The sequence below is a fragment of the Vicia villosa genome, unplaced genomic scaffold (genome assembly GCF_029867415.1).
Source record: "Vicia villosa cultivar HV-30 ecotype Madison, WI unplaced genomic scaffold, Vvil1.0 ctg.002924F_1_1, whole genome shotgun sequence".
In the NCBI taxonomy this organism is placed as follows: Eukaryota; Viridiplantae; Streptophyta; class Magnoliopsida; order Fabales; family Fabaceae; genus Vicia; species Vicia villosa.
The window spans coordinates 120290-136105 of NW_026706067.1; positions in this window are offsets into that span (position 1 = coordinate 120290).

A 15816-nucleotide genomic window follows, 5' to 3' on the forward strand; every position below is an offset into this window, starting at 1 on the left:
CTCCAGCTAAGAACTTGTTATTATTTTATATTATTGTTATTATTTAATTGATGTTTATTGAATTATTGATGTTTATTGAATTATTTTATATTATTGTTATTATTTAATTGTTCTTCACTTTAATGCTTTTTATGTATTGACGAATTGATATCAGATGAGTGAAGATTTTTTAGTGTTAGTCTATTGATCCGATCTAGGAAAATTATTCGGCTTAGTGATTAATTAGAAATATGTAATTATAAATTATGGCTTTTGAATTAACGAACTTAGAACTCCTAAATTAACGAACTTTAGAATTTGGTTTTCTTGATTTATTCTGAGTACTTGAAAATTGATTTGTGTCATCTTCATGATTTGGTTCAAATTGTATTCTAAAGGAGAATGCTTCTTGAGTTGTTGATTTTGATGAGAAGTATGGCCTTCATTATTAATCCGCTTAAAATGTGGGTAGTATTTCTTCCGTGAATTGTAAGTGTTTGAGTACGGATTACTTTTCTAGTAGTTACACATATACTTTGTTTCTTTTGATATATTTGTAATAATACATCATCCATTTGCATGTTCAACACCACAAAAACCACACCTAAGGACTTAATATTGTTGAACAAGTTATCACTTTGTTGTTGCACCTATTAATTACTTCGTCAAGGCTTCCAATTGAGCACTTATTTGCTCATGACTATCTAACAATGTTTTTTGACTGTCGGGTGCTAACATTCCTCGAGGTACTTAGTGTCTCTTAAACCTGCAAGCACATGAGTAAGCTACCCTCGAGGTGATCGTCTTCTAAAATCTTCTAGAGTATGTATGGGTCAAACATACAATTCAAAATTTTTAGTGCGATTTATCGGAGATTTTAAAAATTCCGGTAATTTTACAAAATTCATTAATTTGTCCCAAAAATTTCACGAACTTTCAATAGAAAACCAATACTAGAAATTCCAAATTTCTGATGTGAACCGAAAATTTTAAAATCTACTATTTTATATAGATAATTTAGTAAAACGCTTTATTTAAAAAATGACATGTATAAAATAAAGGGGGTTAGATAAATTATCTTATTATCTAATGAAAATCAAAGCATAAGACTATCTAAAAATCTTTAACAAACAAAATAAAAAGCATGAGATCTTTATCTAAAAGTGAAGAATCCAAACACTAAAATACTTGAATTGTGACCATAGAAAATCAAAGCACTTCTGTACACAACTAAAGCATTGCTTGGCAACTAAAGGTTGGAATTAATGCACTTAATTTAACCATGCAAAAACATTTATTGACTCTGCTAAAAACTGTAGTAGCTTCCACTCTACCCGGAGACTCTATAGCCATAGATCAAACTTTTTAATACAGTTCAAATTAATTTCAGAAATGGTGATCTCACATAAAACTAGTGAAAAAGGACGTGTACAACTTTGCCATGATGATTGCAATTTTCTCCTATTTTCATGCATGAAATTTCATCTACAGTGGTACTGATTTGAAGTAGTAAAAAGTACAATCAACTTTACTACTGTTACTTTTTCCGTTATTGTTGTGTCACAATCGATCTATATTATCTGATATTTGCAACAGGAAGTTTAAGAGACACATAGGACCCATGAAAGGAATTAAATTTGTAATATATGGTCCCAAATTTGCTAGATCATCAGCCATAAACATGCACGACCATGAGTTTCTCTTTGATTTGATTGATCCCTTCGAGACTTTCTCACGAGTACAACACATGATTCAACATTTATAATTGATGGTGTGATTCTGACACCAGTGTAAATCCATATAAGTTACTATTTTTAATAACATATTGCATTTTGCAAAAAAAAAAATTAATAATAACAAATTGCATGTTTTATTTATTGACACTACTTAATAACTGAGATTATAATAAATAGACCGCTATATTTTCTTATCCTTATCCCACCCTTTAGATCTCCCTTTATATTTTTAACATCAACAATCAACACATTCAAACATCCTCAAAACTCAATTTAATCGGTAAATTTTTTAATTTTTAAATATTTCCCATAATAGAGTTAAGATACAAGTAAACATTCAAAACTCATTTCGACTCGTTCAAAATTCAATTTAATCAACAGGTATTTTTTTGTTGAGTTTTGCAATGTTTTGATCAGTACAAACGTCATTGTTGAGGTTTGGAAGTTGCAGAACGTTCTGTAGATGGATCTACGGAACAAGTAAACGTAATGAGTTTTGAATGCTTCCGTAGCTGTATCTACGGAAAAAAGAAAAAATAGTTTTTTTTTGTTTTTCCTTTTGTTCTTATAATTTAATTGTATCTAATTCGACTTTATTTGTAATACGCAAACATTATGGCCAACCAGTCAGACCGCATTATAACTAGGAGGATTGCACAACATGCATCCGTGCGACGTGCACGGATGCAGATAGTCGCACATGTGATAGATGACACCTTCATTCCATGTGTTGTATGATGAAAATAGATTCAGTGCATATCAGCTACATGCTACACATAATTTAAGACAACTAAAATTTTGTAGCTGTTCTGCACTGAATCTATTTTCGTCATACAACACGTGATAATGTGTTGGTCGACTATGATACGGGAGAGTTCAATTATCTTGGATAACGTTAAGGAACTTATGTTTTACTGTTGATGTTGGCTTGACTTTTTTGGGGGGCCTATGTTTGAATATGGATTAGAACTACAAAACTCATCAGTCTCAGTTTGACTACATTTTTTATGTCTGTATTTTTATTAGATTGATGTACTTTTATTTTGATTATGTTTGTCACTATTTGGAAGATTTATACGATGTTTTCTTTTTGTGTACTATATATCATTGTCTTTACATTACACTATTATGATGTACTATATTTTGACACTATTTAAAAGCTTTTAAAATATAGCATAATGTTCCGTAGGTACATCTACGGAGCACTATATTTTGAACACGTTCCATAGATGTACCTACGGAGAGAAACAAATTTTTTGAAAAAAAAATGCTTTCGTAGGTATATCTACGAAATCGGGGGGCATAATTGAAATTTCTCCAGGTGGCTGAGAGAATTAAGGGGTGCAATAAGATATTCTCTTTTTTATTACCAAAACTAATCCTTTAAATGGATATATTTTTTATTTAAAAGACACAGCATTTTTAAATGAATATTTATGGAAGCGGATAGTACGATAAATGTGTTTATTCAGTTAGAAAAGTATAGTATTCGTTAAGCCGGTAATCTACGGATTTTAAGATATTAATATTTACAAATATTCGTGGATAAAAACACCGATGACGGATTTTATCCGCAAATATCCATAGGTGCACATTTTTTTGTCATCCTTAATTGTACATGAATGTCTGGAAAAGATCTATCTTTGTTGCTAAGAAATTAAAAATATCAAAGACAAATGATATGAAAACATTTAATTGTCAAAAAATAATAATTTTTTAAGTTTGATCACTTTATTTGAAGTGGCTTTGAGAACGATTTATTCTTTAGTTCTCAATCCAACTAAATTTCAATCAAATCAACACATACATGTTTTCTTCGCATCTAACTCTATATCAAACATCGACTAACTTAATTGTTGATCTCTCCTTCTGTAAATCAGTCATAAAATTCACAAGCATTTTTTTCTTCACATTAACTTCAATCCATCAAAATATATAAGATAGATCACCTCTAATAAATTATTTATAAAAACTTCACATTAACTTCAATCCATCAAAATATATAAGATAGATCACCTCTAATAAATTATTTATAAAAACGAGAAATAGATGATGAATATTCTCATCCACATGCTGTTGTGCTTATTTGTGCGTTCAGTTTACTCAAAATCCCATGTGCTATCTTTGCTTGACATATCTTTTTCTAGTGTGTATGTTTCCCTTTATTAATCTTCATAAATTTTCAAATGTTTTAATTTTTGGTAGTTTCCTAAAAGAATATGTACATTGATAGTGATATTTCAACCACTGGACCTGTTATGTTTTTTTTTATATAAATTGTTTTTCTCGTGACCATGTTTTATTTTTCACTTTGTCAGATAACAGATGGCCCATTTATCACAACCGTCCATTGCGGAGGATGCTTCCCTAATTGATTGGATGCATCTTCAAAGTGTTTTTTTATTTAGAGATAAAGAAACTATAATATATTACTTTATCAAAAAGGAGAAAAAATATATATATTATAAAGTAAATGCTCTTGTAAAAATGAAGTAGGATATGCAATTGGTTTTAGAGAAAATTAGTATATATAATTAATGAAACTGAAAAAAAATATGTTTTTAGTAGAGTCATAAAGTATTTTAATATATACGAATAGTTAGTTAATTCAATGATAATCGTTAGTTAGTTCAGTAGTGATTGACGCTGAATTTGGTAGGGAAGATCACGGTATGGTTCATCCTCTACAACTTCAATTAGAAAAGGACTGAAATTATTTGATGGCAGAACCGACGCCGGTGATAATAAACAAAATAAATATATATATATATATATATATATATATATATATATATATATATATATATATATATATATATATATATATATATATATATATATATATATATATTAATTGTAGATAATACTTTTTATTTTATTTTTTTAATTTATATCTAACCTCACGATCGAATATTTTAGTCTGTCTTATTGTTATTGCTATGTACTCTATATTTGTAAAGAATCTTTTAAAAATAAATGTGTTTTTTAAATTAAAATAAAAACTATTACTTATGTCTTTTTATAAGAATTAGAAAAAAACGCACCAAATTTTATAATAATAGATACTAAAAATAATTTTCAAAAATTATAAAGATTAAACTTGAAATATCTGATTTATAGGACTAAATTCGTATTTAACTTTGCTGGCATAAAATCTAAAGTAGTATGATTGATACTTTTATCTCATGACATGTCAACCAACATGTTTTGTTAATTAAAAGTTATCCTCTTTATTCCACAATGAGTACACACTTATTTATTTAACAAATATTAAAACATAACTATAAAGAAAGGAATGGTAAAGTAATTTTATCAAATTAACATTATCAAGTGTTATTGTCAAAAAAAAAAAAAAGACAGTAGTTGATGTATATTCACCATTATTATGAATATAAAGTTAGAGATATTAACTATGTAGTGTTATGCAAATACTAATGATACTTTTTAAATCAAAGAAAGTGCAAAGGCCTCACTTTGTTCAAACTAGTGATCTCAATTAGTTTGATACCAAAAATAGAACCATTCACTTGTATAGTGCTAGCTCTCCAAAATATTATGAAATAAAAAGAAAATAATTCAAAGGAACTAGTTTCAAACTAAATTATGTACTAGATCACCAAAACATATAGATAAGAAGACTATTCCTAATAAGAAAAAAGCTTTCGCCAATAAAAAGAAATAAAGAATCCTTAAATGGGTTACAACTTGACCATTAAGCTATGCCACCATAATTGTTACGCATAATCTTCTCCCCCTTATGTGAGTATTTTCCTTCTCTATGACTTAAATTATGTATCTCAGGGTTAAGTATATTGATTCCAAAAATCTCACTATCAATTAAGCAATATCATTAGAGCTAGTGATGTGACCTCCAATTTTTGATATTGATAACTTGTTCACCTTTTCTTTTTCATCAAAAAAAACTTCACTTTTTTTTTATGATCTTTTTTAAATGAAAAGGTGTAAATTCAAATTTCGAAGACATTATGATGCCAAAGAAAGGTAGGATTAGAGCAGATAGCATATAAAGTGAGTTAGATTAGCGATCATATATAGGGTGAATTGAATATTTGAATATGAGGTGGTCATAGTTGTTACTACTTCACCTCGTATGATCGTTGAGGTGATATCGGAATAGAGGTTAAATGCTTTTGTCTTCGATGGTTGAGATAGGCGGAGACGCGTCTCTAAGCCAAGTTAGTCCTTTTTTCATGTAGACCGAAAATATAAGCTTCTAGAATCCTTAGCCCACTTGGTGATAACCTCTTAGAAGGACATGAAGATTAGGTCATGTAACATGTCATCTTATCTCACAAATGTGTTCACATTGGGTTTCTTTATTATTATACTAGGAAATGAAATGTGGTTTCTTTCTTCAAAACGGGTCCTCTTGGTTTTTGATCCAATTATCATTTAGACTCAGACTCTTGAGTACACAAGCCTCGTAAACACTTATATATTGTAATTTGTAATAGGTCTAAAAGTCTTGAAGTTCAAAAAAAAAAATCTTGAGATAAAATTGACTTCCTAACGTGATGTTTCATACTAAGATAACGCATGTACTGAAGTGGTACCTTTCTCCCCCCTCGACTTGCAGTTTGGGAATGTGATGAAATTCTTTTTAAAAAAATGTATTATCCGTTTTTGCTTTTATATTCCCTTACTTTATACGGAGACATGTGTCCATGATCTTTCATAACGTTATTAATGCACTGAGATGTTTTTATGTTTGTTATCGGGAATGTCTTATCTACTAATTTTGTGTTGAAGTGTTTGATAATAATGATGTCTTCTCACGTATTTTCAACTTTGATCTCACATTTTATAAACCTTAGAATTAAAATATTTTGAACTTCTTTTTTTTCCCTTCATTTCTTGAAAGTGAGAAAATTATAACAAAGGGGAGGGGTGTTTAAATAGAGTTGACATTTAAGATTTTTTGTTTTTTTATGATAAAATTTAAGTCAAATGAAAACTATATATGTAAAGAGTTAAGGAATAATAGATTCGCACAAGGAATTTTTCTTGGTTCACCCTACAACATGGATTTGCATCCAAGCCTCTCACATTTGATAAATCTTTACTATAATTCAACTTATTACAATTTTAGTAAGCTATATCACAGTTAGGAGTGGAAATAGGACAGACCGATAACAGGGGCCTACAGGCTAGCATACACAGGCTCAGGCCAGGTCACACTTTTTTTAAATAGAAAATGCCTACGCTTTTTTATAAGCCTATTTAGTTAAAAGGCTAGGCATCGGGCCCTAAAAAAGTCTTTTAAATCTATTAGGTCGGCCTATTTAAATAAATATGAATAATTATTTATTATTGTTATGTTATGTTTTGTATTTTGAATTAAAATACATAAATAAAACTTGGTTATCTTGAAGAACATGTGAAAATAAGATGAAAATACCTGATGAACATTGTTTTCATAAGTTCTCTTAAACAAATAGTCTGACAAAACATATGTTAATAGGTAAGTTAAAATAAGTCAATGCAGACAAATTTTTAGTCTCTTGGTCTTTTAGTTAGTTAGTCTATTTAAACATTATTTGAATTGCTTATTTACATATAGGCTTTATGTAGGCTAACAGGCTAACCAGACTTTCGAAAAGACCGTGCTTAGGCTTAAAAATAAGCCTATGACAGGCTACAGGTCAGGCTTAGGCTTCGGTTTTTTCGAAAGGTCAGGTTTAGGCTTGGCAAGGCCTAACTCGGCCCAGCCTATTTCCACCCCTAATCACAGTACAACTGACATATATCTTAGATTTTTCAAACACAAGGAATTGGCATCAGTAAGGTTTCTTTGTCTTCCAATAATATTTTGATCATCAATGACAGAATATGTATTTGAAGTATATAAGAGATGGCCTTAACCAATTCTGATACTTCATAATATGTCTTCCAATAATATTTTGATACTTCATATGATATCCTCAGTTATCCCAAACTCTTTTGTGAGATTGACGTCTTTGAAGTATATAAGAGATGGCCTTAACCAATTCTGAGTATATATCAGCCCTTCAGCCACTTCTAGACTCAAAGAGCTCCTATAACATTCCAAAACCCTCCCATGTGCTAAATGCACTCTCTGAAGCTACGATTGATATAGTTGTAGCCAAAATTTCTTCCATCATTGGTGCTAGAATTGGGTAACGATGTCTGTTTTGTTTCCACCAATTTACAATGGATGATTTGTAATTATCATTCGCTCAAGGATCATTCAAGTACGTATCAAGTTCATTTTTCTTATCAATGTTATATTTATCCTTCAAATGCTGCTTAAAAGTATTAGTCCTTAGAAAATGTGAAGAATTTATAGGTTGAGCATCAACAATATAATGGTTATCTGATGCACTGGGTCATTGTATGGTCACATTAGTTTGGTCATGGGAAGGTTTGTACCAAGTGTACAATTTAAAAAAATTATTCTTGACTTTTTTGGTCATTTTTATAAATTTTTCAGTTCCTTCCCCATAAACTTAACCAAAAACCATTCAGTCTATCTAAACTTATAATGAGCGTCAAAAATCACTCCAAAGTCACTACAGAACGTTCAAACCACTCCACATACTGTACATCTTCTCCTTCTAATTTTTCAAATGTTGTTTGGAACTTCTCAGCCGCATCCAACATCATGTATGTCAAATTCCACCTTGTGGAAATATCGAGACATAGTTGTTTCCAACGAGTAATCCTAGAAAACTTAACACACTATTTGAATTTCAAAGCCCTTTGCAGTGAAGACCTCACAAATCTCACATAATTACGAATGCTAGAAACGAATGAACCTTGTTCTTTTAATCCATCATTAACAATCAAATTCTAAATATGTGTGTAGCAGTGCATATGAAAAAAAATCCAGCTTCACCCATTAATCAATTCTTGTTAAGAATTCTCTTCTTTAAATATGATACAGCCACGTCATTACATGTTACGTTGTCAATAGTGATTGTAGACACATTTCTAAGACCACATTCCCTCAATACATCCTTAAGTTTTCTACCAATGGTGCCGCCTTTGTGATTAAGAACTAAACTAAAGCTAATGATCCTTTTCTGATAGTTCCAATCATTGTCAATAAAGTGGGATGAAATTGTTATATGTCTAAGGTTTTTAAATAATGTCCAGTAGTCTGTAGTAAGCGCTACCCTGCTGCAATCAGACCTAAAATAAGTTTTCAATCGCAACTTCTTATCTAGATACAGGTGAAAATAATCCTTAGCAATTTTCCTCCTAGATGGGATAATCAAAAGTGGTTCCAATTGTTTACATAAGATATTAAAACCCTCTCCAATCAACTACTATAAATGGGTGTTTAACGACGATGACAAACAAAGTAAGTGCCTTTTTACAAGCTTCTTTATCAAATTTTGAGCTAGCACAAACCAAGCCAATACTTCCAAAAGCAAGGTTTATTTGTTTGAGGTCATGTTCTAGATAAGGTTTTTTGTTACAAATTTTTGAATGGGCAAGCATATTAGACGTTCCATGTGACTTAGGATCACATCCATATCGTTTATGGAAATGCTTGTAGGCAGCAGTTCTTTCAGTAACATCGGTTAATTCGATAAAATTGTCTCAAAAAGTAGACTTTTTCTTACGGCTATCTGCATTACGCTTCCTTTTCTTTTTACTATGTCAATAGGAGGAAGGGGAATTGCAACTTCAATTGTTGGTTAATCAGTTTGTAATATATTATTCACTATTTTTACAATGTGTAAGTTTTAAGTCCGAATCATTATTGATAAATAATCAAAAGAATTAGTATAAAATTCTTTTAAGATACTTCTCAAAGAGTCTTTTGAAAGGTGAATTTTAATTTAACAAAATTGTAAGTTTAATCTCAATTGGTTTTTAAAAAATAAATAAAAAAACATCATACATACACAACATATGCATTTTTTCACAACATACATGGAAGTCGCAAAAATAGCAGACATACATAGCATATGCATTTGTTCATAACATACAAGAAAGTCACAAAACAGCATACATAAACAACATATACAATTGAGTCAAACAAATTTAATTATAATGTTGTTAATCTATAAAACCTTATCCAACTCCAAGTCCTTGTGCACTACTACCTCCTTGCTCCACAATCTTCCTTGTGCTAACTACTTTCAATCGACAATATATATATATATATATATATATATATATAGAATCAAAAAACAATGGCTTAAACAATAATAAGTGTCTAAATGTCTATTCATGATTTAGTTATTTCCTTTAGTAATTATTATATGGTCAAATAAATATAGTTTGAAAAATGCTAGTTTAATTGCATGCTAGCATAGGTGATAATAATATCTGAGATCTATTTTTTCGTTTGAAGAAATAAGAAAGTCATATATGTTGTAGTGTAAATATTTAAATTGTCTAAAATCTAGTTTAGTTTAGTATAATAAAGATTGCAATTAGTTTAGTTTAGTATAACACATGTTTTGGTGCCGTGTACAGCTCCAAACATATTTGTTTTGTATGTGTTCATGTATGGTTTATGTATGCATTCAGTTTTAAATGTGTTTTGTGTTGTGTGTTTCAAGTATTTAGATTATCAAGTGATGGACAAAGAGTGGACTAAATTTCCATGGTTTAGTCAAGAGTACATCAACGGTGTTACTCAATTTTTAGACTTTGCCTTCACTAATGGAAGACCTCAAGGAGATGAGCTTTTATGCCCTTATGCTAAGTGTAAAAATTTGTTTCTCAATCTGTTAGATTACACACATAAACACAACATTTTGTTAATGGAGTTGCCTTTTTCTTAACAGATACAATTGTTGGGCACTGTCATGGATATGGAGGAATTGCAAAATTACTGATGGATCAACTAGACCTCACAAACCAAGAGGATTACAAAAGTAAATCTAGTGAGTCTTTTTTTTTAGAAGATATCAATTTCTATTTAATGTATATTTGTTCACTCCTACATGGCAGTAAATCTAGTAAATGTATTTATATTGGTTTTCTACATCCAAAGATAACATGTAGTTTCCCTCCTCTCTTAAATTCATGTACATTGATTTATTGCTTTGAAATTTATGGATCAGTATTCATTTTTACACATCTCTAATCATGTTGCACCATACTAATGTTTTCTACTTTGCTGGCGGCAGTAGTTTTATAACTTTGTATAAAATTTGTTGATATTTTTTCTTTTGATTTTGGAGGAGTGGTTGATTTAATTTAATAATGGGTTGATTAAATTAAACTAAACTAGCTTTATATCTCGTGTGGTGTCCTAACTTGGTGCACTGTCTAATATCCCTGTTTTTGAAGGAAAATAATATGGTCATGTAGCTAGTTTAGTCTACTTATTCCTACTTATTCCTACTTATTCCTATATTGTTTGTCTACACGTTGTAATACACCCTGTTGTCCAAAAGTTGTAATATACCCAAGAATCTGATCCAGTTGTGTACTTTTAAATAGCTAGTTTCTTTGCCATCATATAGATTTCTTTCTTGGATGACTGATTCTTGGCGCTGCTATTTTTTTTAGAACCTTCCCATTTTATTTCCTTGTATACAATCCCGTGTATGTGTTTGTATGATCTGTATGTCAAACTATTTGTTTCAGGGCATACTATGTTGTTTTAAGATTTGTTATGGAAAGTGGTGCCAAGGGATGTGAGGATAGTTCTGCCAAACAGCTTGAATCCAAAAATGGGCAATTCTCGTCGAGATGAAAAACCAGCTCCATATGCACGTGAAGCAAAGGAATTCTTGAGAACACACCTGCTCCTGCTGCTTCTGCTAGTCAGCAAACTAGGTTGAATGTCGGCGAATTGATAATTGATAATTAAGTGTGGTTATAAAAATTAATGATGCACTCTACAAGGCTTCATGTTTTTAAATATTTTTATGAAGATATCAATTTCTTTTTGATGTATATCTGTTCATTCATGTCTTTAAAGATAATGTGTAGTTTCTTAGACTGCACAATATTAACACATGCCTTTTAAATTTATATGCATTGGCCAAAATGGTCCTTTTATCATAGACTGAAGAATTCATAACATATAACCACAGTTTTAAATCTGTGGTCATAACCAAACCGTGGCTATATCTTGAACCAAAACTGTATGTTAAACGTTAAACTGAAACCGTGGCTTTACCATATGGCCATAGTTCTATAATCATGGCAAATATAAACCGTGGCCTTAATCAACCTACCTAAACCGTGGCCTATAAAAGCCACGGTGGTAAAAAAACGTGGTATATACCAAAAAACCGTGGACTATACTTTAGGCCACGGCCGCATATCCCACAGTTGGATTTTCGTGGCCAAACCGTGGCCTCAGCGTTACGCCACGGTTATTTTGCATATAGCCTCGGTTTCTTGGGCGTGGCAGGAGACCTTTTTTTCTGTAGTGTATTCAATCCCCCCCCCTTTCTAAGTGTTTTTCTATCCTTTAGTTTACGTGTGAACTAGAGGTTGTTTTCATAGTACTTCAAACCGATATTATCATAGTTGACTTATCCCCGTCTTGGTAGCCCCCAGAGTAGATATTATTATATACTGAACTGGGTGAACAATTACTTGTGCTCTTTTAAGTTTCTGTACTATTTTATTGTATACCTTGTAAATGTATGTTATTTAGAGATGATTGTATTAACATCACTTAGGACATTTGAGATCTAAACACCATAATTTCAATTGGTAACAGAGCAGGCATCCTTCTCTAACTCTAGGTGAGATTCAGGGAAGTTACTTTCTGGTACAATAGACAAGGAAGGAGGAGGGTTCGTGAAAAGACCACTTATTCTTGATGGAACCAACTATGACTATTTGAAAGCTCGTATAGTGGCTTTTATCGAGTCCATGGATGGCAAGGCATGGAGAGTTGTGGTTAAAGGGTGGAGTCCCCCACTGGCTAAAGACAAGGATGGTAAGTTTACTGACCTACCAAAGGGAGAGGAAGACAGGGATGATGAAGATGATAAATATGCGCTAGGAAATTCCAAAGCATTGAATGCCCTATTCAATGGAACAGACAAGAACATCTTCAGACTTATAAGTTGTTGTACTGTTGCCAAAGATGCTTGGGAAATCTTGAAAACTTCTCATGAAGGAACATCTAAGGTAAAGATGTCAAGACTTCAACTTCTTACCACTTAAGTTTGAGAGCTTATCTACTAATAACTCCTTTTGACCATTCATGTGATTCGAGAAGCTAAAGTCGAGGAACCAGATCTTGGATTCAACATGGTTATCCAAAAGTGTAGCCATAACCACCATATCATCTTAGTCATCTAAATCTTGACGTGCAAGGTTCACCCCTTCCTCCTTGCCCGATCCCTTATCTTTCCTGTACCAATAATGCTCGGCCAAGTGACCCCATTTTTTTACAGATATAGCACTGCACATATTTTTTTTATCTTCTTTGTCTTTATGATAGGAATTTCCTCCTCCTCTTTTTGAGGATTCATAAGCCATATCATCGAGCTGATGCTTATGAGGGTTCGACCAAAACTTCTTTCCCTGGGTCTTGTCTCCTTTTCCTTTGAACTTGTTGGAATCAACATGCTTCTCTCATGCCTAAGCCTGCAGTGCTTGTATCAAGTCTTGAACTCTTTCCTTTCGGCAATCCTAATCTCATGTGCTTCCAACGAACCAACCAAATCTTCCAATTTTAGAGTTTCAAGATTGTTGGATTCTTGAATAGCTACGATAATATAATCAAAGTGAGAGGTCAACATACGTATTACCTTCTCAACTATCATCTTATCAGTTAGGATTTCACCATAACCCTTCATGAGATGGACGAGTTTCTGCACCTTCGACACATAGCCTGCAATCTTTTGGTCTTCTACCATTGACAACAATTCATATTGTCGTCGTAACATTTGCAACTTGGAAACCTTGACTTTCTCACCTCCTTCATAGTACTTGACAAGAATATCTCATGCCTACTTTGTCGATTCAGCATGTGAGATTCTATCGAAATTCGCTGCATCAACCGCTGATTGGATGTAAAATACCGCCTTGCAATCTTTCTTCTTGGCATCCTTGTAAGAAGTTCTCTATGCATCGATTACATCTTTACCAAGCGTAGGAACGCCATTAGTAACTACTTCTAGGGTTTCATGAAAGCCAAATAGAGATAACATTTGTTTTCTCCATCGAAGCCAATCCTTGCCGTCAAAAGTTGGAAGGGATTTTGGTAAATTTCTGTTACCATTCATCTTCACAGCGATTTATTAACAACAATCCACGATCCCGGAAACACGGTCTCTGACGTATGATTCATGAAAACACGATCAAGAATCTAACTGGAGCTCTATATACCAATTTTTTAGTGCGTGAAACACTTTTATGATGAGAGGAAGAGAGAGAATAAAGCAAATAAGAATTCTATTATTGAATTGAATTGTACAAACTGAATTACAAATTATATCTATTTATATATAATTAACTTGTACCCTAAATAAGCTACCAAACCCTAATTGGGTTTGGGCTTGAATTACTCAATTTGAATTATATCTAATATCTCAACAATTAAGAGGGAAAAGTAATTTTTCCTAATTTTTAAAGCTAATAGTGATGCTCATAATATAGATGATGTTATCACTGCTTAAGCCCTTGTTGCACTAAAACTCATTATTAATTTCACAAAGGATCGTTGTCTTCTGTTGCTAGTCTTCAAAAACAATGTAATACACTTACTAGAGATTTCCATAGCCATACATTTCCCATAAAAATTGGAGTTAAATAGTTAATTTCACTTTTAGCTTCTTATGCCAGGTCCATTTTGGCTCATTAGGCTATGTAGAAATATATTTCCTTTTTGCTTGAATCAGTGGAGAATTTAGAGGAACTTTGTGTGGGTACCAAAACATTCCTACATCACATACAAAACACACATATATAATAAGCCTAATATTATATATGTAGCATATTTTAAATCAATGTTAAATTTTAGATTCTATGATCTAAATACATGAAGGAGTGTTTGATTGTATAATTTAAATTGGAACTAGACTAGAATTAGAAAAATAATAACAATAAATAAATAAATCAAAATAAATTATGATTTACAAAAATATAACAAAAAAATTATTCCATATATTAAATATATGCAGACCACCAATCATTATTCTAATTTGTCTTTTGCTGAGATTACGTATCAAAATATTATATATGCCTATGGTGTCATCCTTGACAATGCCAAGACTATTTATCAAAATCTCATAGCATATTTAAAATATAATTAATTTTCTAATCATATACATTTCATGTAATCTTTAGCTAAATCTATTGTATCATCGTCATCGAAATTGAGGTCTTTAATTTGTATATGTTTAACATCGTCTCCAACTATGACATCACCCTAAGTGCGATTGAGTTTGTTATACGCAATCATTCTAAAAATATATATATACTTTTACTCTGATTTTTCTACTTGATTATATTTTTCTTATAGTTGACTTGTATAAGGTATTGGTTCCTCCTTCTTTAAATATATACGTATCAAATATTATAATTGTTACACTCAAGAACCAATAACATAAAATATAAATTAAAAGTTACACGTATATTCAAGACAAATGAGTCACTCACTTCTTTTGGTGTGCCTCGTATTAGAAAATATATTTATGATGCAATAAGGAATAACATATCAAACATAAACATTCATTTTCCTTAAAGGGCTGGATCGACTCTTTCAAGAGTTGGAGTGTACTAGACCTCACTGAATCGACTTTCTATTTTAGGTAGCTTAAGATAAACCTCACGGTTAATATTTAGCTCCCTTGTAAGATTGAAAGAGATTATGGAATGAGATTCAATAGACGACCAAGTAACTCTAATACAACATAAAATCCACAATGACCATATCCTTTAACAATGTTGACATTTTCAAAATTTTGATACATAAAGATACCATTCATCTTGAGTTTAGAAGTCGTATTACACTTATGGAGGATTAGGTGAATGATTAGTACGGCTGTACTTTTCTAGTTGAGTGTGATGACTTTGTATGTGAAACCTATGTATTGAGATACCTAACTAAAGTCGATAGGTTCAAAATAAGATGGTGAAGTCGATATGCTCAAAATAAGATGGTGGACACTTAATGAAATAA